The 26,004-nt window shown below is 39.4% G+C and overlaps 1 protein-coding gene across 3 annotated transcripts in view; it reads right to left on the bottom strand.

Annotated features, from left to right (window-relative positions):
* Nucleotides 1–25,770, bottom strand: part of SPOPL (speckle type BTB/POZ protein like) — a 66,601-nt gene extending 40,831 nt beyond the window's left edge. For 2 of the 3 annotated variants that reach the window (XM_058548891.1, XM_058548894.1), the window contains exon 1: nt 20,728–20,788. The gene's annotated coding sequence lies outside the window, so the exon portion shown is untranslated. Of the gene's footprint in view, nt 1–20,727; nt 20,789–25,570 lie in introns of those variants that run through there. The other variant, XM_058548892.1, reaches the window with a different exon arrangement.
* Between the last annotated feature and the right edge of the window lie 234 nt (nt 25,771–26,004).

Below are 26,004 nucleotides of genomic sequence, written 5' to 3'. Positions count from 1 at the left end.
ACTGAGAGATTGAGGAGGGAGAAGAACAAGACTATCATTTACAGAGGTAGCTAACGTTGTCTAGAGCTAATAAATAAAAAGAACATTATTAATAAAACCACTAACAACTAAGAGCAGGTGCAATTTACAGCGGGAAGTGGAACTGGGAGTGGGAAGGTGACTTTCTGTTCTTTTTACTCTCTTATGTAATACGAATCTCAATACAATTATGACTTCTATTTTTAAAAAGCATTATAAGAAGGGGGAAAAAGGCAGTACATAACACCATATGCCCATTTAGAAAAATGAAATTGGTTACTCATTGCCATAGTCAGCTCACATTAAACATTCCTACCACCACCTCCATCACTTCCTTTCATGTACTGCCTGTTACTATTTGAATTCTATGTGCACAGTTGTGTTTTTACCTGAACTATGATCTCTACAAAGGTCTTTGGTGTTTTATTCATTTCTATAATGCAAAGCCTAGCACAATGCTCAGTGTTTGTTTAAAAAAAGAGTAAGGGGGACTAATTATATGGTCTGAGGGAATTAATGAAATAGCTAATTTAGACCTAGACATGAAAACAGAAAAGCAAACTTGTAGTTTCCACCACTTAAAACCAGTTTATCTAAAGTTCACTAAAATGTGTATAACGCCGAGAGACAGTCTCCTCTTCAAAATAGAAACAAACAGCTGTGATTCTCAGGAGAATGATTCAACTCAGTGGCTGCATATCTGGATACAGGTGCTATTGAGAAGAATCTTAGGGGGCAAGAACGGGGGAGGGGGTGATGAAGAATACAGCAATAGCAATATTCTGAACCCTGAAGAAACAAATTGACTAGGGATGGGAAGACCATTCCTCCTTCCTGGCTATATGCATTCCTAGATAAGCGGAAAGCCAAAAGAGCTGAGGGGAGTGGGAGGAGGGGATGGGCACCCAGGAGTATGGCTGAGGATGACGAAATGACACAGGGCCTCAGATTAAAAAAAGACAAAATGCATAGGGGTTAAGCAAATACCGGCATTCACCTTATGGTCTACTCACGTGGGCCCTTAATTTTTTCTACTTTGGCTATTGAGAGGCTTAAGTGGAAGAGCTGTTTTACAATTTGAACTCTCTGCCCCAAGTAAAAGGTTACTTTCTTTCAAGGTTAACACATTTCAAGTTTTTAGAAGTCAAAAGCAGGAGAATGTCGGTAATTTCATACGGTCCAACCTAATAGTCCTAGCCTCTAAGTGATTATAGATGGTAGACTTATGGGTTTATATTCCTCTAGGGCAGTGATTTTCAAATTAAGTGTGCATTAGAATCACCTAGAAGGCTTGTTAAACCAGAATGCTGGGCCTCAACCTCAGAGTTAATGATTCAGTGGGTCTGGGTCAGGCCCTGGAATTTGCATTTCTGACAAAGGTCTCAGGTGGTGCTGATGCTTCCGGTCTAGGGATCTCACACTGAGAACCACCATTCTAGTCTGAGGGTTAGACCAGAAAGCTATTAATACCACTAATACAAAAATCTCATCGTCACTGCCCTAGGTATCCATTTGTCTTCTACCTCTGACTAAGTCTTCCATTTTACCTAAGTATTACCCTGAGGGGTTGGGCTAGTTTTCAGCTTCTTTGTTCCAGGGTCTTAATCCAGTGTTATGGAATCTCTTCTGAAATTCACAACATCCTCTAACAGTGAAATTAGGGAGGTAGTTTTAATTGTATATAGTATGGATGGAAACTTTATAAGGATAGGCAAAAGATTTACATTTTAAGACCAACTCTTTTCTATTTAATAACTCCTAAAAGCCATTAATACATGTTGGTGAAGGTTTCTACACAAGCAGAGATTTAAAGCCTCTGCTTACTGTTGCCTTGTCTCGCAACACTAAGGATCACCCTTAAAAACAAAAAAAAAGAAAGAAAGAAAAACTAAAAGTAAACCCCTGTGTACACATATTGTAACCCCATAAAAATCACTGCATTTCTGTTACTTTAATGTATTTTCAAAAAACAGATTAAAAGAAATCATTTAACAACATTTCTAGATATAAACATACTATGTCATTTTCCTTAACAATGATAAAAATGGAAAAAAGCTCCCGAGTCCATATGTTGAGAGATGTGGATTCTATTCCTAGCCACTCGAGGTTTCAGGCCACATAACTTTTTGCACATCACTGAGCTTTTGGCTATACAAAGAGCTCTTGATAAACAAGAATCAATAAGTCCCATCTAGTTCTACCATAAGCTAATACAGTAAGACTCATAAACTTTAGACTAGGACTTACTCGATATCACCACATAATTTCCTCACACTGCAATGAACTTTTTAAAGGAAATGAACTACAGATCATTTCAGAACCCGACTGCTTTTCCAATAGCATAACATATTAAGAACACTCTGGATCTTTGGAAAACACTTTTAACAATCATTGCTGGGGGCCAGCCCAGTGGCATAGTGGATAAGTTGGCGCACTCTGCTTCGGCGGCCTGGGGTTCACAGGTTTGGATCCCAGGCACGGACTGGAGGACAGCTTATCAAGCCATGCTGTGGCAGGGGTCCCACATATAAAATAGAGGGAGATGGGCATAGCTGTAGGCTCAGAGCCAATCTTCCTCAGGAAAAAGAGGAGGATTGGCAATGGATGTTAGCTCAGGGCTCATCTTCCTCACCAAAAAAAAAAAAAATCATTGCAAGCAACTACATTTATGTCATGCTAGTTGCTACAAGTTCAATTGTTTTCTTATTACTTATGTAATAACATATACAAGGCACAAGAAGAAAAATATAAGCCTATCTGTCTATATTAATAGCCATATCCTCTTAAAATATATGAAACGTGTATTTCCCTTCTTAAAAGGAGGCTGTTTCCAGAAATCATATAAAGACAGTATTGAGATTTTTAAAAATCAGCTTTATTTAGTCAGCATGACATTTTATGACTACAGTTATTAAACCTCATGAGGTAAGATTTTAAATTATAGTAATATATAAACTGTGGTGAACTAAAAAGAGGCAAGACTAGCAATCAGACTACTCACTATGGCCAAGTTGGAAGACCTCTCCGGTTCTTTTTCTTTTTTTTTTTAATCGTTCATTTGTTCCTTTACTCTCTCTCTCTCTCTCTCTCTCTCGTTCACTGACCCGTTCAAGAATTTTTTGGGAACCTACACTGAGCCAGGCCCTGTGGAAATAAAGGAGGACAACAGAAAGACAGGCCCAGACCTCATCATCTGAGCTAGATCTCAGAGGTTCTCCAATAAAATCTTCTGTAACTTCAAAGGTGCTTAGAAGAACAAACAAAACAGCAAAAACCTGATTATGCCTTTTTTGGTAAAAATTTCAAACAGCTGAACCAAATGCTGTCACCCAAACGCATATGTGTAAGTATGTATGTATTTTTAAGCAGCATGAGCATGATAAAAGGAACAGGATCATTCGGATACTCTTAATACCAAAGCCTTACCTTCAAGTTCACTAGTCTCTAAAAGCGAATTTACTTGGGCATTAGCCTACGGAGACTTGCAAACTTCAGCAATGGCTTAAAGCTCATAACAAGACAGAAAGAATCAGAAATTATCTATGCACAATTTGTTTTTTGAAAAACATGTGAAACAGCATGGAAATATATACATTTTATAAACTTCTGATACAATTTAAAATTTTAAAAGTCAATTTAATTCAAACTCTGATAAATTACAGTAACATACTTCTTATAGCCAACTCAGAGGAGTAAGTTATCTCAATTAACAAATGATAGATAATTTAACCTTATCTCTTCTTTAAGCACCAACAATGTGTTTTAATCTATCTTAATTGCTACCCCTTTTGTAAAACTTCTACTAACCAACCTGTTCCCCCATACCATTTTCCTCAGTAAAATTACTCCCTAGCTAACCAAGTACTTTCATAACCAATGCCTCTCACACAGAATTAATCAAATTTATTGTAGTTATTAGTACAATAACCCATAAGATTCTACTCCACACTTTAGAACTTGACTCTTAAACATATTATCTCATTTGATCCTCTTAAGAACCTTGTGAAGTATCCATTTTACAGATAGGGAAATTGAAACACAGAAGGAATGTGTGACTTGAGGTCACAGAGTTTAAAAAAAAACCAACCAGCTAGTCAGAAATTGAATCCAAGATTTTCAATTGAAAACATTACGATTTTCCCAATGTATCAAATATGCTAAACTCCTTGAGATTACTGTATTTTCACCTTTATGTAACCACTGCCTAGTACCAAAGATGGCAGATAGTAAGCAAAGGCATACTGACTGGATTTGAAGTCAACCACTGGAAAAGTATTACATATTTACTAGACAGTACATAGTTTACTGCCTCCTAAAAAACAAAGAACCAAATACAATTTAGTATTACAGAATGATCCAGGGAACACCACCAGGGTTAAGAATTTGGTTTCTGATATTAGACTTAGGTTCATATTCTGAAACTGTGTGAACTCTCCGGGCCTCAGCTTTCTTGTTTGTAAAATAGGAATAATAAATGGTTATTATCTCAAATGACTGGTGTACTGAATGGGAATGTATAGAAGACACCTACTATAGTGTCTGGTACATAGAAAGCACTCAATAAATTAGTTTAATATGTATGAGTATCAGCATGAAACTCAAAGACAGAACTAGTTTATAAAACAGAAGGGCCAGACCGGTGGCACAAGCGGTTAAGTGTGCATGCTCCGATTTGGCGGCCCTGGGTTTGCTGGTTCGGATCCCAGGGGCGCACCGATGCACCGCTCGTCACGCCATGCTGTGGCAGCGTCCCATATAAAGTAGAGGAAGATGGGCACGGATGTTAGCTCAAGGCCAATCTTCTTCAGCAAAAAAGAGGAGGATCAGCATTGGATGTTAGCTCAGGGCTGATCTTCCTCATAAAAAAAAAAATAAAACAGTAATAATCTCCCGAACTATGAAGAAGAGCAGAGTTAAATTTGTCTAAATATGTTTTTGACATTTTCTTTTTGTTTTTTCAACCTTATCACTTGACTCTCCATCAGTTATTACATCAGCTATTAACTCTTGCTCTCACACTGCTTATCTCTAACAACTTCCATCTCCCTTTTAATACAGGTAATGTGAAGGTGTAGTCGGAAAAAGACTGATGTTTAAAATGTCTCTTAGGAACTACGTAACCTTCAAGGGAACTTTCTGCACTAATGGAAACGATCTATATCTTGACTGGGCTATTGTCACATAAGTGAACACATCTGTCAGAACTCACTGAACTGTACCTGTAAGACATACTGGCCTCCTGCCCCACTCCTCACTTCCCAGAAGTTTCCTGCAGGGTCCCCAACCCAGGCTCTGACTGCATCCCCCCTTCCTGTGTTCCAGGAATTCAAAGTAATTAGGGAGATCCAGCTGCTCCAGGTGGCTGCAAATCCATTACAATCTGGGGCCTGAGGAGAATCTGGGGCCTGGTTCCAGGTCATGCAATAGCTCAGCGAGAATGAGAGCTACAGCCTGTCCAGCCAGCTGGAGACCCCACACCAGCGGGCCAGCAACATGTGACTATTCTTCAAGACCAAGAAGAAATGGCCATTATCAAGTCAGGGAAACTGCCAGGCCACTGACAAGAGAGCCCGGTTTCAGCGGCAGATCACACTCCTGAGACCAGCTGAAGTGCAGCCTCATCCTCAGCTGCAGGCACACAGCTCGGACACTTAAGGTGCACTGTGCCAGCTCCTCCCACTCTCATGGGAAGGAGAACATTGTGAGCCTTCCTGGAGCCCCCTGAGGGCCATGAGGGAGGGGACAACTCCACCCCAGCTCCCTGATATCTCTATTCTAGAGCCCAGCCTATTTACCTATTGGGGAGGGGCAATATTTATTTGTTGTAAATAGTAAATGTTAGATTATATTAAAATCCTGTTTCTACTTAAAAAATGCATATTAAGAATTTTTTTTTAGGGGCCAGCCCGATGGCATAGTGGTTAAGTTTGAGCACTCCACTTTGGCAGCTCAAGATTCGCAGGTTCGAATCCTGGGTGCAGATCGATATACCACTCTTCAAGCCATGCTGTGGTGGTGTCCCACATACAAAACAGAGGATGGGCACAGATGTTAGCTTAGGGCCAATCTTCCTCATTCAAAAAAAAAAAAAAATTTTTTTTTTTTTTAGGTTTTATAACCCTTGAGCAAGTTACCTTCCTTTTCTGGCCCTTAGCTTTCTCATCTTCAGAAAGGGAATAATTACTCAGAAAGATTATAGTGAGTATCAAAGGAGACAATGTCCGTAAAGTACTCACAGTAGTTTCTGCAGTTAGTTGCCAATTCTGGATCCACTAATATTAATCCTAGGCATTTTTCAAATTTACCTTAGTCCTAAAACATTCATCCAATATAAAAGCTATATTCTCTCCCTCTTCCTTCTCCTACTCTCCCTCATCTCTTTTGTTTTAGGAAAATATGGCTAAACATTTGATTAAAGCTTTTGTCCCCATTTTTTTTTTAACAAAATCACAATGGAATCTTTTGCATTCATATTTCTCCTCCTGCTCATTTAGCAATGGTCAAAAATTTTTACCTTAAATTACCGAAGACTTCTTTACCCACCCTGCCTGAAGTTAATCTGCTACAATTCCTTCCTCAAGATTCTAATGATTCAACGAAAGAAAACAAGGACCGGCCCTGTGGCTTAGCGGTTAAGTGTGTGCACTCTGCTACTGGCAGCCCGGGGTTCGGATCCTGCGCACGCACCGACACACCCCTTCTCCGGCCATGCTGAGGCCGCGTCCCACATACAGCAACTAGAAGGATGTGCAGCTACGACATGCAACTATCTACTGGGGCTTTGGAGAAAAAAGGAGAGGACTGACAATAGATGTTAGCTCAGAGCTGGTCTTCCTCAACAAAAAGAGGAGGATTGGCATGGATGTTAGCTCAGGATGTTCCTCACAAAAAAAAAAAAAAAAAAGAAAACAACCATGTAACTCATTGCCAGAGATGAGAGTTGTAATAAGGTTGAAAGGTGTGAAAGATATGCATCAATTTTTCAATATCCTCTTAATAACGTATAAAAATCAAAAATAGTCCCCCAAATATCCTAACTACCCTTAATAACCCATTAAGAAACTACTATCTCTTTGGGTGGTGAACATGACGTAGTCTACACAGAAACTGAAATATACTGATGTACACCTGACATTTATATGTTATAAACCAATGTTACCTCAATAAAAAAAACCCACCATCTACTAATTTATGTAAAAAGTTATATAATTCATTTCCTGTATTACCCTTTCAAATACAAACATGTCTAATTACAATTGGGGTTACTAACTTCATATTTTGAAAACACGATTATATCAAAGTAACAGTTGCTTTTACTAGTTTTCAAATCATTTTTTTAGCGTCTAAGCAATGCTCTTTGTTCTAGAATTCCAGGACACTGGAACAACTTCATGTTCACCTAGCATTTACTGAACAAACATTCATTAAGTACCTAAATAGATAAGGCACTGGAGAAACAAAGATAAGGTCAGAGAGGCAAATACCTAACTAAAACAGATAAAGTAGAATTGTTAAAATAATATCCTTTTCTTACACCTGTGAAGGATCTAGAAAAAAGAGTTGAGTAGTTATAGAGTTCTTACGACTCCCTATGGTTGCTTCCAGACCACTTTTCCAACCTTCTACCAAAACTGTAGGGCAAGTGATTGAGTCCAATGTGATATTCTCTATCCTCTTCTCCCTTGCTATCATCTATTCACCTCTCTTCCAGTTAGGCTGCTTTACGGAGGATGTCAACACCTGTCTCCATTGCAGTCCTGCCATCATCTTGGCTTACTCCACTCCTGTGGATTTCCAACCTACCAGCATCAAAGTTTCTTGGCCTTCCTGAATGATCTCACCCACTTAAAATTTTAGCAATCTTTTTCAAAGATTCTGACTTGGAACTTATTACCTAGAATAGTGTGACCAACTATGAAAATAAACTTCAGTATATCATTTTTATAACAGAACTTATTCCCATTCTGTCATCAATTTAATCTCCCAATATCTCTTATTATCAATACTTCATTGAGCCCCTCCCATTCTTTTTAAGTCATTAACCCCATTCTGGCTTCACTTCCTTCCTTATCAAACCAAAAACCCACAATGCATCACTTCAAACGCTCTCTAGCAAGCATACTTAACATTTTACTCCTTTGTTCTTTTACCACAACCATTCTGTAAACTCTCTAGTCCATATCAATCTAACCATCCACTGTCTGCTCTTTTATTTGGATTACTGAGTGAGCGGACAGTAATGGTACAGAAAATCTTAAAACAGTAGAATAGCAGCTTCTTAAGTATATGCTTTCATTAAATATATATTTCTGTTTTTAACTAATTGCTGTCAAAAGGATTTGTTGCAAAATAAAAGTCATACCAAATAAAGAAATAATTAAATTAAATTAGAAATTCAGCTCCTCAGTTGTACTAAACTCATTTTAAATGCTCAATAGACACAAGTGGCTAGTGGCTACCAGAATGCAAAGTGGAGATTTCAGAACATTTCCATCACTGCACAAAGCTTTATTGAACAGTGCTGTTCTACACATTCTATGGCAGTACTGCTCAGTCACTATTTCAGCTCACAACCTATGATTTTCCACCAATACCACCTACTGTCATCCTTGTTACTTCATGAATCTTGCAAGCTGCAGCACTGAACATGGAAGAACAGTCTGGTACCCAAAGTGATCAATAAGGGCAGTGGCATCAAGTCTATCTCTTACCATCAGCTGAGACTGAAAGGAATTAGCTGCCCCCAGTCATCTGTGTCCCAGCCCACTTCCAATTATGGAGATCCCCACTGCAGTACTGTCATTAAAGGAAGGTGTTGGTTATTCTGTATCCAAGAAGGGTAAGGGAAAGACAGGTATACGTAGTAGATTTCTTTCAGATTTTACCACCTGTTAAAGACAGAACTCATTAGTGCACATCTATTTCACATATCACCAGACTAGATCATGGAAGCAAAATGAAGTAAAAATTCTATCAAACCCATTCAGGGTTATTTTAATGCAACTATTAATAACAGTATTCGTTAAAAATTAAATATCTATTACAAATGCTAAATTGGACAGGATGTTGAGACAAAAGACAAAAACTAGTACTAAGCTAGGCAAAAGGAGGATAAACCATCATCCTTGAAAAAGAAAAGAGGGACTACCATTTTTTGGACCTCTAAGTTATAAAAACTAAGGAAGAAGATTTGCAAAACAGCATGCCTTAGGATAAAGGGTAGTAGGGATCCATATATCTATATAAGCTGTGTGTCCATAACCATTAAAATGGCTTAATTCTCTTTAAAGGAAAACATTTTCTTAAAATCATTTCACATAGTTGCTCAGTTTACAGGAAAAAAAAGAAAAAATGAAAGAAAGAAAGAAAAATTGAAAGAGAAAGAAATGAAGCAAAATGATCCATAAGAGCAATGCTAGGATTTTAATCCAGTCTTTTCTGAAATGATGTAACACATGGTCAAACTAGACAATAAAAGGAGGCTACTGCCATCCACCTACCAGCCCTACCTCTCTCACAAGGAAATGCTTTGCAACATAAACTGAGTTGTTCTTGTACCTCAAGGGAACACTTTAAGGACATGAATGCCATCTCAGCTCTTCTGGTTATGAGCTAATAATTCCAAGACTCTTATGACTAGCAATAATACATTATGAATATGTAGCGCACAAGTATTTATCAAATGGCTACTCTACCCAGGAACAGTACTTTGCAGCAGTAAGAAACGAAGTCAGATATAAAAAAGGAAAACTATGGGCTTACCTGCAGTTATAAGTCTATAGGTGTGTTTTAATAGAAGAAATCAACAACTAATTACAACTCCCAAAAGGTACAGGAATGGTGCTTCTCTACATGAGATTCTAACATGATTTTCATTCATTGAGGAATGAGAAGAGACTAACCACAATCCCAACGCCAAAAAGCATACACAAGCAGAAATATTTTTTGCATCCTTGGTTTTATACATATTAGGAACACTGCCTTTTGTGACATAAGAAAAACTCCATAAATAACAAGTAATTAAAGATCAAACAACACATACCATGCTGTGGGCATATGGTAAAATTTGCTCAACTTCCAAGTTCTGAAAACTGAGTAAGCTCTGCTGTGTAGACAGTGTTTCTCTTATTTAAGGGGTAGGAAAACCTCACGAAATAATGAACGAATACAACCTACGACCTGGGTAGACAGTCAAGTAAGAGCAAGCGCATTCCAGCATTGTGTAATTAGAGCTTTGGGCCAATGTTGCAGACTCACTCAATATAAGAGACTACAAAACCTTTCACCAGCTTGCAAAATCATAAAACCTTTCCCATGTTTAGCAATAGTTAGGCAGAAATGCACCATTTGTCAGAAAGTCAGTAAACTACACAGTGAAGTTATAATTTTCATGACAGTCTCATTTTTCTTAAATTATACTTAAATTTGTTTTATATTCTGCATCTTATCAACTGACAAGGCAACCAGAATCATCTGATGGGTTTTGTGAAAATAAATACGTCTCTATTCCACTTTCCCTTGGTGTGCACATGGGAGATGTATTTGGGTATGAGTGGGGAAAGGAATCATGTTTATTTTGAAAAACCAGCCTATCCACAAAGCAATACCACTTAACACCCACCAGAATGGCTAAATAAATGAGACAGTATCAAGCAAATGTTGCAGAGTCGTTGTGGGACAAATGGAACTCTTACTCACTACTGATGAGACTATAAATTGGTACCTCCACTTTGGAAAACACTCAGTAACATATACTAAAATTCAACATATGCACACACCATGGCCCAACAATTCCACTACAAGGTACATATCCTACAGAAATGTATACATGTGCACCAAAAGATATGTACAAGAATATTCTACAGGGACACTATTCATTGTGGCTCAAAACTGAAAACAACCTAGATGTTCATCAACAGTGGAATGGATAAACTATGGTATATATAGTCATACAATGGAATGGAATACTACAGAATGAGAATGAACAAGCTACTGCTATACATTACATGGATGGATCACATAAAAATAAATGTTTAGGGTAAGAAGTGAGACACAAGGGTGTACATGCTGTATGATGCTATGTGCATGTCTTTGAATGTATATTTCAATAAAAATTTACCTAAAATAAAAAAGTAAATAAAAATTTAATAAATAAATAAGCAGCCTTGACGCCTACATGATTTTAATAAAATCCCGTGCTATGTTCCCTCTACCCTAAAATTGCGACAGAACACTTTTTTGAATCTTCTCTCATGCTAATTTAAAATATTTTTATATTAAAACAAAGAAGGCTGTATTAAGGTGACAGAATGCAAGAATCAAATCCTTTTTAGGAGAAAACACTAATTCGAAAAGAATTTTAACAACAAGCCTCTCTCACTCCACCACTACCTTGACCACACTCAGATCTTCACTCCGCTTCCCTCTGCCAAGAGTTCACTCTTCTCTGTCATTTATTTAGTAGGAACATTTGAAAAGTAATTACCTAACCTAGCAGGGTAGTTAGGAGGATTAAAACAAAAAGAGTATGTATATAGTTTTCAGCACTGTGCCTTGCCTAAGCACTCAATAACTAGACAGTATTAATAAATCCCAAATAGGCAAGGGCTATTTCCAATTCATCACTGTAAACACAGAACCCAGCATTTAATAGTTGGTCAATAACTATCTGTGGAGTAAATGAACAATGTGAGCTCAAAACAGAAAAAGAACAAAATAAAAACAAAGCAAAAGCGGGAACGAGGGAAAAATCAAGAAGTTCAAAGGAAAGTCTTAACCTATTTTTGTTATCAAGGTATATGACAAGATTTTAAGTCTCAAACGAAGCAACACAATCATGTACATAAAAAACCATTAAAATAAACAAAAACTGCCTCAGTATTACTTTTCCTCAATATACCTCACAATGCAGAAGTGGGATGTTTTAAATAAAATTGAAACACAGTTCTTTAATACTGAAACTCTTTAAAAATATTTCTGAATGAATTCCTTATGAGGTTGACAGGCATCATAAGTATATCACAGGTTAGTTTCAAGACATCCATCATAACACGTCAATATTCTGACTAAAAATGTAACAGAGATGAAAGGAAAGCAGATTTCAGCTCAACCTTTATATAGTATTATTTTTATGAAAACAAAAATGCAATTTAGATATCAAAATCATCAAGACTGCAATCTCACATTAGTTTTAAAAGACAAATCAATATAATATTTTAATCTTCATCTTGTGCACAAAATACCAATGAACCATTTGATAAGCCCTTTTTCGCTCCCTTTTAAGCACTTATATATATCATCTACTTATATATCTTAGATCAGAAATACCATCACTGTTTGGATTAACCAACATTTATACAAAGCACTTTATGTGGAAAGCAGTATTCTAAATGTAAGTATAACTCATTTAGTTCTTAATCCAACTCTTATGAGGTAGGTACTGTTATCATTTCCATTTTATAGATGAAAACACTGAGGCCCACAAGCTAAGTAACTTGTCTAAAGTCACAAAGCTATTAAACAGCAGACTGGATGCACACTCTTAACCTCTATGCTACGATGCCTAGAGAGCTCTGAAGAAAACCAGACTAAATTTATCCTGACCTCACTTCATGTTGGGAGGTTGGTTATTTTGAGTGATTAAAACGAAGCAGCACTAATGCCACATTTCATTAATTCTAAGACACCCATATTTTTCATATTTTAATCTTCTGAAAAGGATGGCATTTTACAATTGTAATTGACAGTGCTCTCTCTCTTTGGGGTACATAAAATCATGGTGCAGCTGGTAACTGATGGTAAGTACGATTCAAAAACTTATGGTATTATCTATATCTCTTGGGTTAGTGATAAGTAAATGAGATAAAATATCTAAAGTACTTGACACAGTGTCTGGTACAAGTGCTTTACAAAGCATATTTCTTCCCTTTACACTAAAATGATTTATGAGGAAATTCCATGTAAAGGTATCTTTGTACTGTAGTAAGTTGTCAATTTCTCAGGCCATGTTCAAATAAACCTAGTTATACTCTGCTAGGAAAAAAGACCGGTTTCATTATGGAATTTGTTGAAGAATTTTTTGTTAATAAAGGACTTGGGGTGGGGAGAGGCAGACAGACAAAACAACAGTGAAAATAAGACGCCTGAGAAAAGAAAAACTATCAACAGTAAAGTATAAATCAAGATACCCCCAAAATACCAAAAAAATACACTTTGAATGCAATCAGAAATGACCAAATCTGCTTAGTGTGTGTGCCCATGCCCCACTTGAGCTTCTCTAACAAAAAGGAAGAATTAAACTTAACTGCTGTTGAATAACTGCTTAACAACTGTTTAAACTGATCCTAAGTGCTGCCACCAAAAAAATAAATAAAATACAATTCATTTAAGTATTTGGTAGCTTTGTGTGTTGATACTCCCCTTGACAATTTCAAGATGAATTTATATTCAATATAATTTTTGTGTTTGTTTTTGTTTTTGTCTTATAGGATAAAAACAACTTACCTTTCAAGAGAATTTCCCAGCAAAACACCAAAGCTTGTAACCAAATTACAACTGAAAAAAATGCCTTGAGACAATTGTACTCTTTACCTTAAAAATCACTTAATTACTTGAAGGGGTCAGGGGAGAAGTGCAAATGCATTTTGCACAAGAAAAAACTGTTATGTTTGCTTCAGAAAACATACCCAGACAGGAAACAATGGTATCTTCTTTGTTAACACATCTCAAATAACACTTAAAAAGCATCATACTACTTTTCAGCTACACTACAACCTTTGAGATCTTGCATTACCTAATATGAGAATGAAACGCCTCATTTTTGTTTTTAATTGTGATTTCTAATTATTTTTATTCCTATAGCTAATAAAGGATGAAAGCAAATACAACCCTAAAGGAGTTTGTGCGTGTGGGGGGATATTTTCTAAGTACATTCATATTGCACAAATGAATTATTTCCATCATACTTGAGCTTCAGGTGTATAAATAACCTATTTCAACCACGGTTTGAGGTAATGCAATTTTATAGTTGTAGATAAAAAATTTTTTAATCTATCTTTTACCTATGTAAAGTTCTGTTTCACATAGTTATATAATGCAATTCAGACTATAATGCTAATAATTATTCTGTCCTCCCTTAGAACATGTAGGCAAGTCTGAAGAATATCAGAGGAGCTCTACTTACGCATATAAGCAAAAGGCCTGGAAAAGTGTGCCCGTAAGAACCATAATAATATATGAAAAGCATACAGTTGTTACACAAGAATTTAGTAAGATTTAAAAAACTAAAAACCAGTGAGAAGGCAAGAGCAAAAGATATTAAAGGCAGTAAGAACTAATAAAAATAAATTTTAAAAGTTATAAATTTTCTTAATACAATAATGTAAGGAAGACTGTCTTAGCAGATCAGAATAACACAACATTTCTACAATAACTCAAGAAGGTATTTCAGAAGCAAGTTTTGATAGAGCCCACTCCACTCTTACTTTAAAGCAGATGTCTTCTAGAATCTTAATTTACTGTGTTTTTAAAATTCATTTTAACATCATTTTCCCTTCTAACATTCTTTTCTATGAGACTTTGATCTTGTCAATAAAGGTTATGCCAACTACAGTATTCTTCAAAAAGTAATCCCTGCAGATGAACTGTGTTCTACCACGGTGCAAGAGAAAAGTCCAGGGACGTTTAGACAACTACCTAAAATAGCATTTAAGGTATCAGGGGACTGTTCTTATTCTACTGAGCCCAAAAGCACCATCACTGACCACATACCTGAGGTTTAGTAGTAAACTCTTAGCAACCCTTACCAAGGCCTCCATTTTCAACTGCCTAAATTTGAGAAAAAGTTGTATGTATAAAATTTCTCCCACAAAAAAAATCACTGAAGTGTACCAAAATATTTCAGTTATGCTATTAGTTACTTAGAAATTCTGTAAGTATAGGCATAATATATAAAACATAAAGCTAACTAGCAAAAATGAAACATAACCTTGCACAACAAATACTACAACAAAGATAATCTTTAATTTTTTAAGATATTCAGAAGATATCTCCATGTTTCATGCTACTTGGGTGGTGATGATATTAATTAAAACAGCAAAAAGAGGTACAAGTTCAAGAGAAAAACTTTTGAATGGCATGGTCAGTCTCTCTAACCTACCACCCATATGCTATAGCCACAATTCCTTGCCTTTGCACGCTTTCAAAATACCTAAAATAATCATTTCTTTAAACTCCTCTACCACTGCATTGCCCTCTCCACCTCCCCATTTGTCTTTCAGAAACACCCTACCCAGCCCAGTGTCATTTTCCTTAGAAAGTCTTCCCTGATGCCCCTTCTCTGCGCTTCCAAGGCGACCTCAATAAATTGCTATGACAGCACTAATCACACTATAATAACAATATTTAATTGTCTATTGCCCCAGCCTCTGAGGTCTAATTGCATTCCTAAAAGTCTAGTATTCAATGCCTGATAAATAGTACTTAAAAAAACATTGTTTGAATACGTTCTGAATGAATGAGTTGTAGAAAAAGAGTCTGAGATGCTTATAGAATATCCAGATGGTGATAAATAAAAAACACGGGTCTGAGCTCAGAAAGAAGATATGGCTCATGCTATAGATATGATAATTTTATCCTAAATTTAGGATTGCTGCAACTCATCATCAAATAGTTTATGGATGGACTGACTACTGAGAAATATAAAATTTCCTTCTTGTTGCTAGATCCAGTGTGTACTTTTTAGTTCCCAACTTAACTGATTCCTCAGCTTCATTCAACAGTTGATTAGCCACTCCCTCCTTTTTCAAACAGTTCATTGCCCTGGCTTCAGATGCCAAGGAAAATTTCCTCCAACCTCTGGCTACGCCTTCTCAGTCTCCTTTGCTCCATTTCTTTTTTCCCAATGTTTAAATGTTGAAGATTCATACATCCCTTTACCTTCTATGTCCCTTTATCTTCTCTCTCTCTTTAGGCAATCTCACCCCCCACCTCCCACACTAAGACATCAATTATACGCTATATACTGACTCTTCCCAACTGAATTATTCCCCTCCCTAGAAATCAATAAACAAAAAACTGCTCCTCCTGCAGTACTGCCTACGTGAGGCACAAGAACCACTAACTCTGGAAATCAGTCTTCTCCTCTCCCTAAACCACCAAATCTAATCCATCACCAAATCCTATCAATTTTGCTTCCCAAATATTTATCAAATCCAGCTACTTAATCTCTATCCCTGCCATCCTGGACATCCCACTACCTCTTGCCTAAATTACTATAATAGCTGAACTCAATTCTACTCAAAGTGTGGTCTATGGACTAATATTGATCCATGAACTATTGTTACTGGTCTGAGACAAGGCAAATACAGAAACTGAGAGGAAGCACATAGAAATTTTTACAGCAATTTAACACTGCCACAACATCCATTTCATTGTGTGTTACTAAAGTACCAGTATGCGTTAGAAAACAAAACAAAACAGCTGCTTCACCAGATAAGTTTGAGAAGCGGTGGCCTGACTGGTCTCCCTGCATCTATACTTGCCTCTCAATCTGTCCTCCACAGAGCAGCCAAGAGATGTTTTTCAAGCGAAAATTAAAGTAACTTATTCAGCAGTTTAACATTCTCCAGTGGCTTCCCATTGCTCTTAGGAGTGAGTACAAAATGCTTAGTAATGACTGACCACTGTGATCTGCTCCAATCTCATTTTGCATCACCCAGCCTCATTTGCCAGGGCCCAGCCGCTACAGGACTTTTCAGGTTCAGAAAGCTGAAATTGCCAATATCACTTGGGTAACTCCAGTTCATCCCTCAGGTTTCAGCCTAAAAGTCATTTCTTCAAAGAAGCATTCCCTGAAACATTAGTGGGCTTTCGTTGTTTATGATAATTTCCCTTCGTGGCCATTATCACAACAGCAATTATTATTTTTGTAATTATTTGCTTAGTTTCTTTTATTCCCCAACAGACTTTTGCCTCCACGAATATAGGTACACTCTTTCCATTAACATGTGTCACCAGAGCCTAGCACAGTACCTGGCACAGCTCAGGTGTCAATAAACTTTTGCTAAGTAAATAAATCTAAGTTAGGAAACAAAATGGTGAGCAGGATAACCAAATGCAAATGTCTTCAATATCTAATTATATATAAAGACTTGGGAAAAGTCTCTGTACCAGGTCCATTACAAAAGTTAAATCTCCTTTACTTCCCTCAAGAACCTAAAGAGATAGGAAAAACTCAGTGTTGACTTAAAAAAAAATTTTTTTTTCAGAAAGGTGAAGAACCTTGTCTAAAGTAACCAACAAGAATTGGGGCTGGGCCCGTGGCATAGTGGTTAAGTTCACGTGCTCTGCTTGAGTGGCCCGGGGTTCACAGGTTTGGACCTGGGCATGGACCTACACACTGCTCATCAAGCCATGCTGTGGTGGTGTCCCATGTACAAAACAGAGGAAAATTGGCACAGGTGTTAGCTCAGCGACACTGTACCTCCAGCAAAAAGAGGAAGACTGGCAACAGATATTAGCTCAGGGCCAATCTTCCTCACCAAAATAATAATAATAATAAATAAATAAATAAAGTACCCAACAAGAAATTGGAAGGTCTGGGAGGCAACAAACAGTAATAGACTCTACAACCATATTGCCTGGCTTCACTGCTTACTTAGCTGTGTGATTCTGTGGAAGTTAGTACTCTCTCTGTTTCTCAGGTTCCTCATTTGTGAAATGGAGATACACTAAAGCCTTCTTCAAAGGACTGTTATGAGGTTTAAACAAGTTTATATATATATAAGTCATTTGAAACAGTGCCTTGCACAGTGTTTTATAAGTGTTAGCAATTATCATTATCTTTGATATTATCAGTGCTCTCTTATAAAATAATTTTATCTGTTTACTTGCTTATTGTCTATAAGGGCCACACTAAAATTTAAATTACAAAAAAAGCAGTTTGTATTATTAGTCTCTGATGGAGCTTTTCTCAACCAAGGTTCTGTAAAGAATAAAGCCCTACAGAAACTGAATTAAGTGACTATTTCCTCAGTTCCTTCTCTCGATGATGGTAGAGCTAGTCCCATTTTAGGTGCACAGAAGAGGAGTTAACTCACTACATACCCTGGATGCTTGAGAGCATTATGGCTTGATAATCACTGGAACCCTGGTTGAGAAGGGCTGCTCCTGTGTATCCCTAATGCCTGGCATGAAGTAGGGGCTCATTAAATATTTCTGGAAAGAAGGAATATTTACAAAACCAAAGGAATAGTGCCTAGCACAGCGTAGATGCTAAAAGTCACTTTTATCCTACTCCTTCAAAGTTCCTATAAACTTTAAAAGTCTAATTCTAGGGGAGTCATTTTTCTTGAACCAAGGCTGCCTGTATTATTCAAAGCCAAAAATGCAGAATAGACAGTAAGAAAGCCAAGAAACAAAGAAACCAATGTTGGCAGGAACTATGTAAAAATAGCAAGAAATAGAAAATAGGTGGAAGATAGGTAGAATTTGGATATGCAGGGGAAAGAGCAAGGGTTATTCTAGGCCAGGGAAGAGCATAAGCAAAGGCAGTGTCACCCAAAGTTTAGAGTACATTCCACTGGTGACACAAAAAATGATTTTAAGCTATACATGGGCAAACATCTTTATTTTGATAGTTGCATATGCACATATTTTTACATGTAATTAGGACAGCAAATTGTGATTTTAAATTTTTACTATTTATAACAACACTAAAATAAACAGTACCTATTTGGATCTTTTTTTAAGTGAGTTGTTCAAAAAAATGTATCAAGAAAATAATAATGCACAGGAGGTAAGCAAATATGACAAAAATTGCCAGAGTTTTAAAGAGTAAGTAAAATTTGGGAAACATCATGTCTTGGTCATGTGAATAAACATAACATGTTAAGACAGAAAAGCCCCCAGTCTTCTGAATGAAGCCAAAGCTCTATCTTGAGTAGCAATTCAACATAAATGACAGACGGGCGTGAGAATCCCACCAGTCTTGAGAATTTAACTTGCAGTACTAAAATTCTTATCTGTAAAATCCTCATTTTCCACTATGATAAATCTGCTACATATTTCAACTTCACTTATTCTCAAAACAAAGATAAAATGTTTAAAATTTCAAACAGATATCTGAAATTGGGACTGACCTGCTTGTAGCCCGGTAATCTACCTGAAAATAGGGAGCTAAAACTCCGTACTTTTCAAACCAGAAAGAATTAATTTATACAAACAAAACATGAATACAAACACAATTTATTCAAACAAAATATGAATCATCTCTGCACGAAAACGGGTGTTAAACGAAAAAGAGCAAAAAGGTAGCTTTCCACTCTCACCTTCCTCTCTCAAAATTAACCAATAGCCAAACCAAGTCAAGCTAAGAAATGATACTAAAGAACATTTATTGAATGTTTACCATGTGCCAGGCATTGTTGTATTTTACCTGCATTAAGTTATGCAATTATCACCACCATCTTATGAAATGTATCACTCTTTTCATTTTACAGCTGTAAGAATACTGAGACAGAGAGATTAAATAACTTGCCTAAGGCCAGAACCGGTAGATAGCAAAGCAAGGGTTTCGATCCTGGCAGTTCAGCTATAGAGTCTGAACTCTTAACCACTAGGCACCATTTCTCTCAAGAATAACAGGATGATAATTTGAAATATTCCACCTTTCCCATTATGGCAGGAGAGATGTAATTTCCCATGGTATGAAACTTTTATTACTTAAGTTTCCAGTCTAAGAAACAGTGGATTCAGCTGTAAGAAAAACTGGGAAGACGAGTATCATAATGGAACAACCTAGGCCCAGGATTATTCAAATACAGACAAAGTATCAGAAGTCTCAAAAGTATGGCTGAAGGACACTATTCACGGAGAAAGAAACCAAAAGTTGGGATAAGGATTCCTACTAGATCTACTGCTTTGAGAGAGAAAATTTTACTACCTCCTTCCTTTCTGTGTTTCAGTACACAAATACATAGACTCAAGAGGAGGAGGAGTTAGGAGAAAGGACATCAGAAGGAAATAGGGAGAAAGTCAAGACTTGAACCCTGAACCGCAGTTAGTTTGATGTACCCTGGTGAATGCGAGAGAGAATTTACTAGAGGGCAATGTGTGCTTGGAGGTAGGGAGGTTGAGGGCATGACCACCGGGGTGGAGGTAGTGAATAGTCTGGCTCGGCAAACAGAATTCATCCTAAAATGGGCTAACAGGGATGGTAATTGCGAGTGTGTATGTTTGGAATGAGGAGGTATGAGGAGGTATGGATGTGGACGCTGCGGGGGAGAGCCGTTTCTCGCTTTCCGCAGTACTCAGGGTGGGAAGAAGAGACAAGGTAGAAAGGGGCAGGCACGAAGGTATACAGGTATAAAGGAGGAGGGAGAGAGGAAAAGGAAAAGGGGCGAGCCTTGTGGAGGAAAGTCAGGGGGATCGTGGTAGGCGGAGGCCGGGAAATCAATGGGAGTTGGGGGGGGGCATCCCAGGGGAAGTAGAGACTGGCGAAGGGACGGCGGTGGGTGGGGCTGAGAGGCGGGGGTGGCAGGCCCCTGAGGAAGGGAAGGCACGCCGCAGGAGCGGGGGTCCCGGACCAAGAAGAAAGGGGGCGCAGGGAGAAGGAGGCCGTCGGCCGTAGGCGAGTCCTGGGGGGGAGGAGCGAGCAAGCGGCCCGGGCTGCGGCGGGGACCCCGGAGGGGGAGGGGGAGGGGCACCTACCCGGACGTGCGGGGCGGCGGCGGCCAGTCTCGGCGGCGGCTTCTCTCCAGCTGAGGCGGCGGCGGCCGCGGCCCCGGGAGCCCGAGGCGGCGGCGGCCGCGGCGGCGGAGGTGATGGCGGCGAGTCCGTGTGGCGGCCGCCTCCGCCGAACCGCATCCCTCCTCCCCGGCCCCCCCTCCTTCCCTATCTCCAGCTCCTAAACTTCTTCCCCGGGATAAACAAACCCGCCGCCAGGGGCGGCCGCCTCTGCTGCTCCCGCCCCCGCGCAGCGTCCCCCCGCCCCGGGCCCGTCCGGGCTCCGGCTTCCGAGTTGCGACTCCAGCCCCAGCCCCAGCTCGCGAGGGCGCGTGCGCGCGGCGGCGGCGTCGGCTCGCGAGGCTTTTCCTCCCTCCCTCCCGGGCCGGGCACTTCCGGGCCAGCGCGGATCCGCCGCCGGGTTTTGGAAGCAGCTGCGGCCGCTTGCAGCGGGCGCTGGCCTCCCGGCAGGGCGAGCTCCCCATCCCGGGCCCTTCTGGAGAGGACGAGTAGGGACCAAGCTTTGCGGGGGCCACCCCCACCACCCCGCCCTTTGGCCCAACATAAAACTTTCTTTGCCTTAAAAAGCCCACCGATAACGCCTCCTAACTGGTCTGATTCATCTAGCGTGTGAAAGGCGGCCACCGTTTCTGCGCACGATTTCCTTGGGGCTGTACTAGGCTAGAATGCCAAGCTACAACTTTTACTGAGCCGCTGTAGAGAGCCCAGAAGTATATGAACTGCTGAAACAAAAACAGCAGTTTACAGTCTCCAACGAGAAATAAAAACCCGTAGTCCGGGTAGACCAGATGCCACAGTGGAACGGTGGGAGGAGATGAGCGGCAAATGGAAGTCTCAGGCCTAGGAGGGAGGGGCCGCCTAGGGACGGCTCGGGATGCTTGAGACGCACGGAAGAGCAGGCGGCGTCCCAAGACTGGACGTTGGTCAATAAAGCTATATCTAAGCAAATGTCTGAAAAGATGAGGGGACTACCTTGTGGAGTTTAGAGAAAGAGATAACAGAACTTTCTTCGGCACACCTGTAGGAGAAAGATACTTGATCTAGCTGCCGAGAATATTCTCATCAAAGAGGTTTGAAAGACTAACAATTCAGGCTTTGCCAGAGCAGGCACAAATATCATTGAAGGACCCCAAAGCCTTTCACTTTGAGCATCATTCAGCTGAGTGCTTACCCGGTTTCCCAAGAAAAGGAGAGGCTGGTGGAAGAAACACATTTATTGTTTCACTATGTGTTGATCACTGTAAGCACACACGTTATCTTTTTTTAATCCTCCCAAACTTCTTTACAACTTCATGGTAGAAATTATTCCCGTCTTACAGATAAAATAAGTGAGGATCAGAAATAATACGTAACTCATCCAAGGGTTACTGGAGTTTGAATACTGGGAAAGCAGATCCCCCTCACTTCAAATTAACACTCCATTGGCAATCTTATTCACATATTTAACACACAAAACCTGCGTGGGATACAACCAGCGGCCAAAGATTTTCAGAAAAATGATCAGCATAACCACAGAATTCAAAGTTGCCTTAGGCCAAGAGTTAAAAAACAGAAATGAAAGTAAGCGTTGGTCTGCTGAGGACTGGTGGGGAGAGGACATATTAGTGCAAAATTTCACGTTCTCCAAACATGAACAAAGAACAGTAAAAGCTATTTGCTATACCCATTGGGGGTCTGTGTTAACTTTATGATATGTGATGGAAACAGTGTATATTACATGTAATTTTTGCCCAAGCCTTTTAGCTATTTCAACCCCTTAATATTATATCACGCCCTCCCTTCCACTAATCAATCATTATTAAGCAGTAATAAATGTCATATGCTCAAGGAATCAAATTATAATAAATCCTTCCAGTAGATTTCCAATTGGGAGTTAAGAAATGAATGGTACTTGGTGACCCTTGACATTTAACTGGGTTCTGGACAGGGAGTGGTTTGATAAACTATCACGAGGATGTCAAATAACTCGTCAGGGTAATCTCGTAGATTCTTTTCCCTGGGCTTGAACTCTGCAGTGTTAGGATATACCATTCTTTTCCTTGCAGTATTCAGTGACTTTATCCACTGATAAAGTAATATTAAATAGTAAGAGTAAATACGGCTTGTAAGTAATGCTAATAAAACTGTGATGGTTTGGCAAAGTGAAAAATGGCTCTAATGTCAATCAGCTTGGATTAAAGCTTGGTGCTATATTACCAATCCCCTAAGGAACTACGTTTCTTGGGCCGGCCTGGTGGCATATTGGTGAAGTGCTCGCGACCCGCTGTGACAGCCCAGGCAGGCAGGTTCGGACCCAGGGCGCGCCCTGCCACACCGCTTGTCAAGCCATGCTGTGGTGGTGTCCCATATGAAATAGAGGAAGATGGGCACGATTGTTATCTCAGGGCTAATCTTCCTCACAAAAATAAAACTACGTTTCTTGATTTGATTTCCTACTTCCTGGATACCTATTAGAAAACTAGACTATTAGAGTAGGCTTTAGTTTATTCGTGCCATAAGTGACTTAAAAAATAGAGAAATAAGGAACAGTTTTATCACTGGTGTAGAGCATAGTGTGCTTCCACCGCCATGTATCAGGCTTGCATCACGTAAGGCATTAGCCACTAGGATCATCCAAATCCTTAGACACCAAGAAACTTTATGATAATCATTTTGCTACTTACTGTCAATTTTCTATAGGAAACCATTCAGATTCCTCAATGGATGTGGCTGACTTGGAAGTTCTACTTATAGTAATTAACAGATAGGCAATTAGTAAAGATCAGAAAAGCCGTTCTTTGAGCTTAATGAGCACAGATAAAGAGCAGACTTCCAGGATCTTCTTGACCCAGCCCTATGAGGCTCTGCCTGAAGAGCCAACGAAGCATCCCACTTTGATCTTTTAGAGTTATTCCTCTTTTCTATATTAAAATTACAGATGGTCCCATTTCATGGCTGTGTATGCACAATGGATTCGCTACTGCCTTCCAGACCACCACCTATCTTGTATCATTTTCCAAGTCTAGTTGTCAAAAACTAAAGCATACAGTGGCAAACAATTCACAAATCCATTATTATTATCTTCTGTTTAGAGGTAAAAAAAAAAGTAGTAATATGCTTGTTAGCAAACATGGTCTACTTGAATTCTAAGTGATGTACTCTCTGAGCTTCCCTGGACATTTTACTGATACCCCTACCCTTTTTAATGTGGTCCACCAAGCTCTTCTCTCCTAGTGAGCTGTCTTCCCTGTATTTTTCTAACCATTATCCCCTCCTATCTTAAATTTTCTTTAAGAGAACCAAATTCAGCCTTACTTTTTTTTTGTAAGGAAGATCAGCCCTGAGCTAACATCCATGGCCAATCCTCCTCTTTTTTTTTTTTTTTTTTTGCTGAGGAAGATTGGCCCTGGGCTAACATCCAGGCCCATCTTCCTCTGCTTTATATGGGATGCCGCTACAGCATGGCTTGACAAGCAGTGTGTCTGCACGCCAGGGATCCGAACCTGAGAACCCTGGGCCGCTGAAGTGGAGCGCATGCGCTTAACCACTTGCGCCACTGGGCAGTCCCCTGGCCTTACTTCTATAAGCTAACACTTGTGATCAGACATTTAAAATAACATTTAGCTTTTGGAATTGATACGGCAAGAAAAGAACAACTTGTTTGCTAATTATTTTTCACTGCTATAAATATTAGACCTTTTGCCTGGAAGAAAACACTAAAACCCTTGTTTAATAACTTATAAGTTAATCTTACACATAATTTCATTTTCTCTTCCCATGTCTCCATTTCTTTATCTCTGGCTTTTCACCTTGCTTGTGAATTCCTAGTTTTGTAGTACTTTTGCATTATATGATACTCACTTTTTAAGGATCCAAAAACTACAGAACTCTAGCATTATACCTACAGCCCTTGTGTAATGATGCCAGTAGCAAAAAAGGGCCAGTAAGTTGGATGTACTTATCACTCAAAAATCATTAGCAGAAAACTGAGAACAGGGCCCACCCAGAATTCTGAGACCAGGATCATTTTTTTTTTTTTTTTTTTTTTTTTTTGTGAGGAGATCAGCCCTGAGCTAACATCCGCCAATCCTCCTCTTTTTTTGCCGAGGAAGACGGCCCTGGGCTAACATCCGTGCCCATCTTCCTCCACTTTATATGGGACGCCGCCACAGCATGGCTTACCAAGCAGCGCGTCGGTGCGCGCCCGGGATCCGAACCAGCGAACCCCGGGCCGCCGCAGCGGAGCGCGCGCACTTAACCGCTTGCGCCACCAGGCCGGCCCCGACCAGGATCATTTTTATTCCTTTGTTTAAGTTCTTCATTGACACCCTTATTTTCATGTTCCCAGCCACATTATGTCAAATATTTCAGATGCTCCCTTGTTTCAAATTAAATATACATTCATATAGTTAATGTTTTGGTCTTTTGGATAATCTGTCAGGTCTACTACAGAAGAGATGATTTTTGTTGTTTTTATTCTGTCATCACGTGAAGAGTAAAGGTTCAGTTGCAAATAGTGGGCACACTATAACGTTTTATAGCCATTCAATTAAACATTAATATCAATCAGGTTTGAAACATTTTTGAGGCTGTTAAGACCCTAGTAATTCCTAGATTCTGGATCAGTAATGCCTGATGAATGAAAAACAGCAGTACTTCTACCTAGGCAATATATCTTGGAAGAATTTTGGTCACCCTACCTGCAAGTCCTCTATTCACAATGAAATAGAAAAAAAACAACAAAAATGATCTCTCCTACAAGATTATCCAAACACCCTACAGCATCCCTCCAGGCGTGCCCTGAGAACTCTCATCCAAGGTCACTCACAGTTGCTGGATATCTTTTTCTGTGCCAGGATCCAGGCGGTCGCTGCTGCCATGATCTGGTAGTCCCTGATGACCTCTCTCCTCTTCAGCTTGGCCAGCTAAGCTCTTTCTCCTCTGCTGGTGCCCTGGCCCTGCCCCTTGTCTGCCCTCGGTAACCTGAGAAGTTGCGGTTGATTCTGGACCCTGGCGATAGTCCCAGAGGAAGCCTAGAGCTCTCCACTGTGCTCTCCAGCCAGAGGTCACCAGCCTCTGCAGCAGCCCCAAATGGCTCTAGAGGTGCAGCTGCACAGTCTCCTCCTCTTTTATCTCTGCTCAGTCATCACAATGTCTCCGGGTCATGATCTTTGGTCCCCTCCCAGGGAGACACACCCTTCTGCCTATCAAGGCAATTTCTGACTAGAGGAATTTATTTAAACAGCTGGCCTGCAACACCCA

Source organism: Diceros bicornis, chromosome 10 (assembly GCF_020826845.1).
Source record: "Diceros bicornis minor isolate mBicDic1 chromosome 10, mDicBic1.mat.cur, whole genome shotgun sequence".
NCBI classification, from domain to species: domain Eukaryota; kingdom Metazoa; phylum Chordata; class Mammalia; order Perissodactyla; family Rhinocerotidae; genus Diceros; species Diceros bicornis.
The sequence above is the reverse complement of the archived record's forward strand: the minus strand, read 5'-3'. Positions and strand labels throughout refer to the sequence as shown.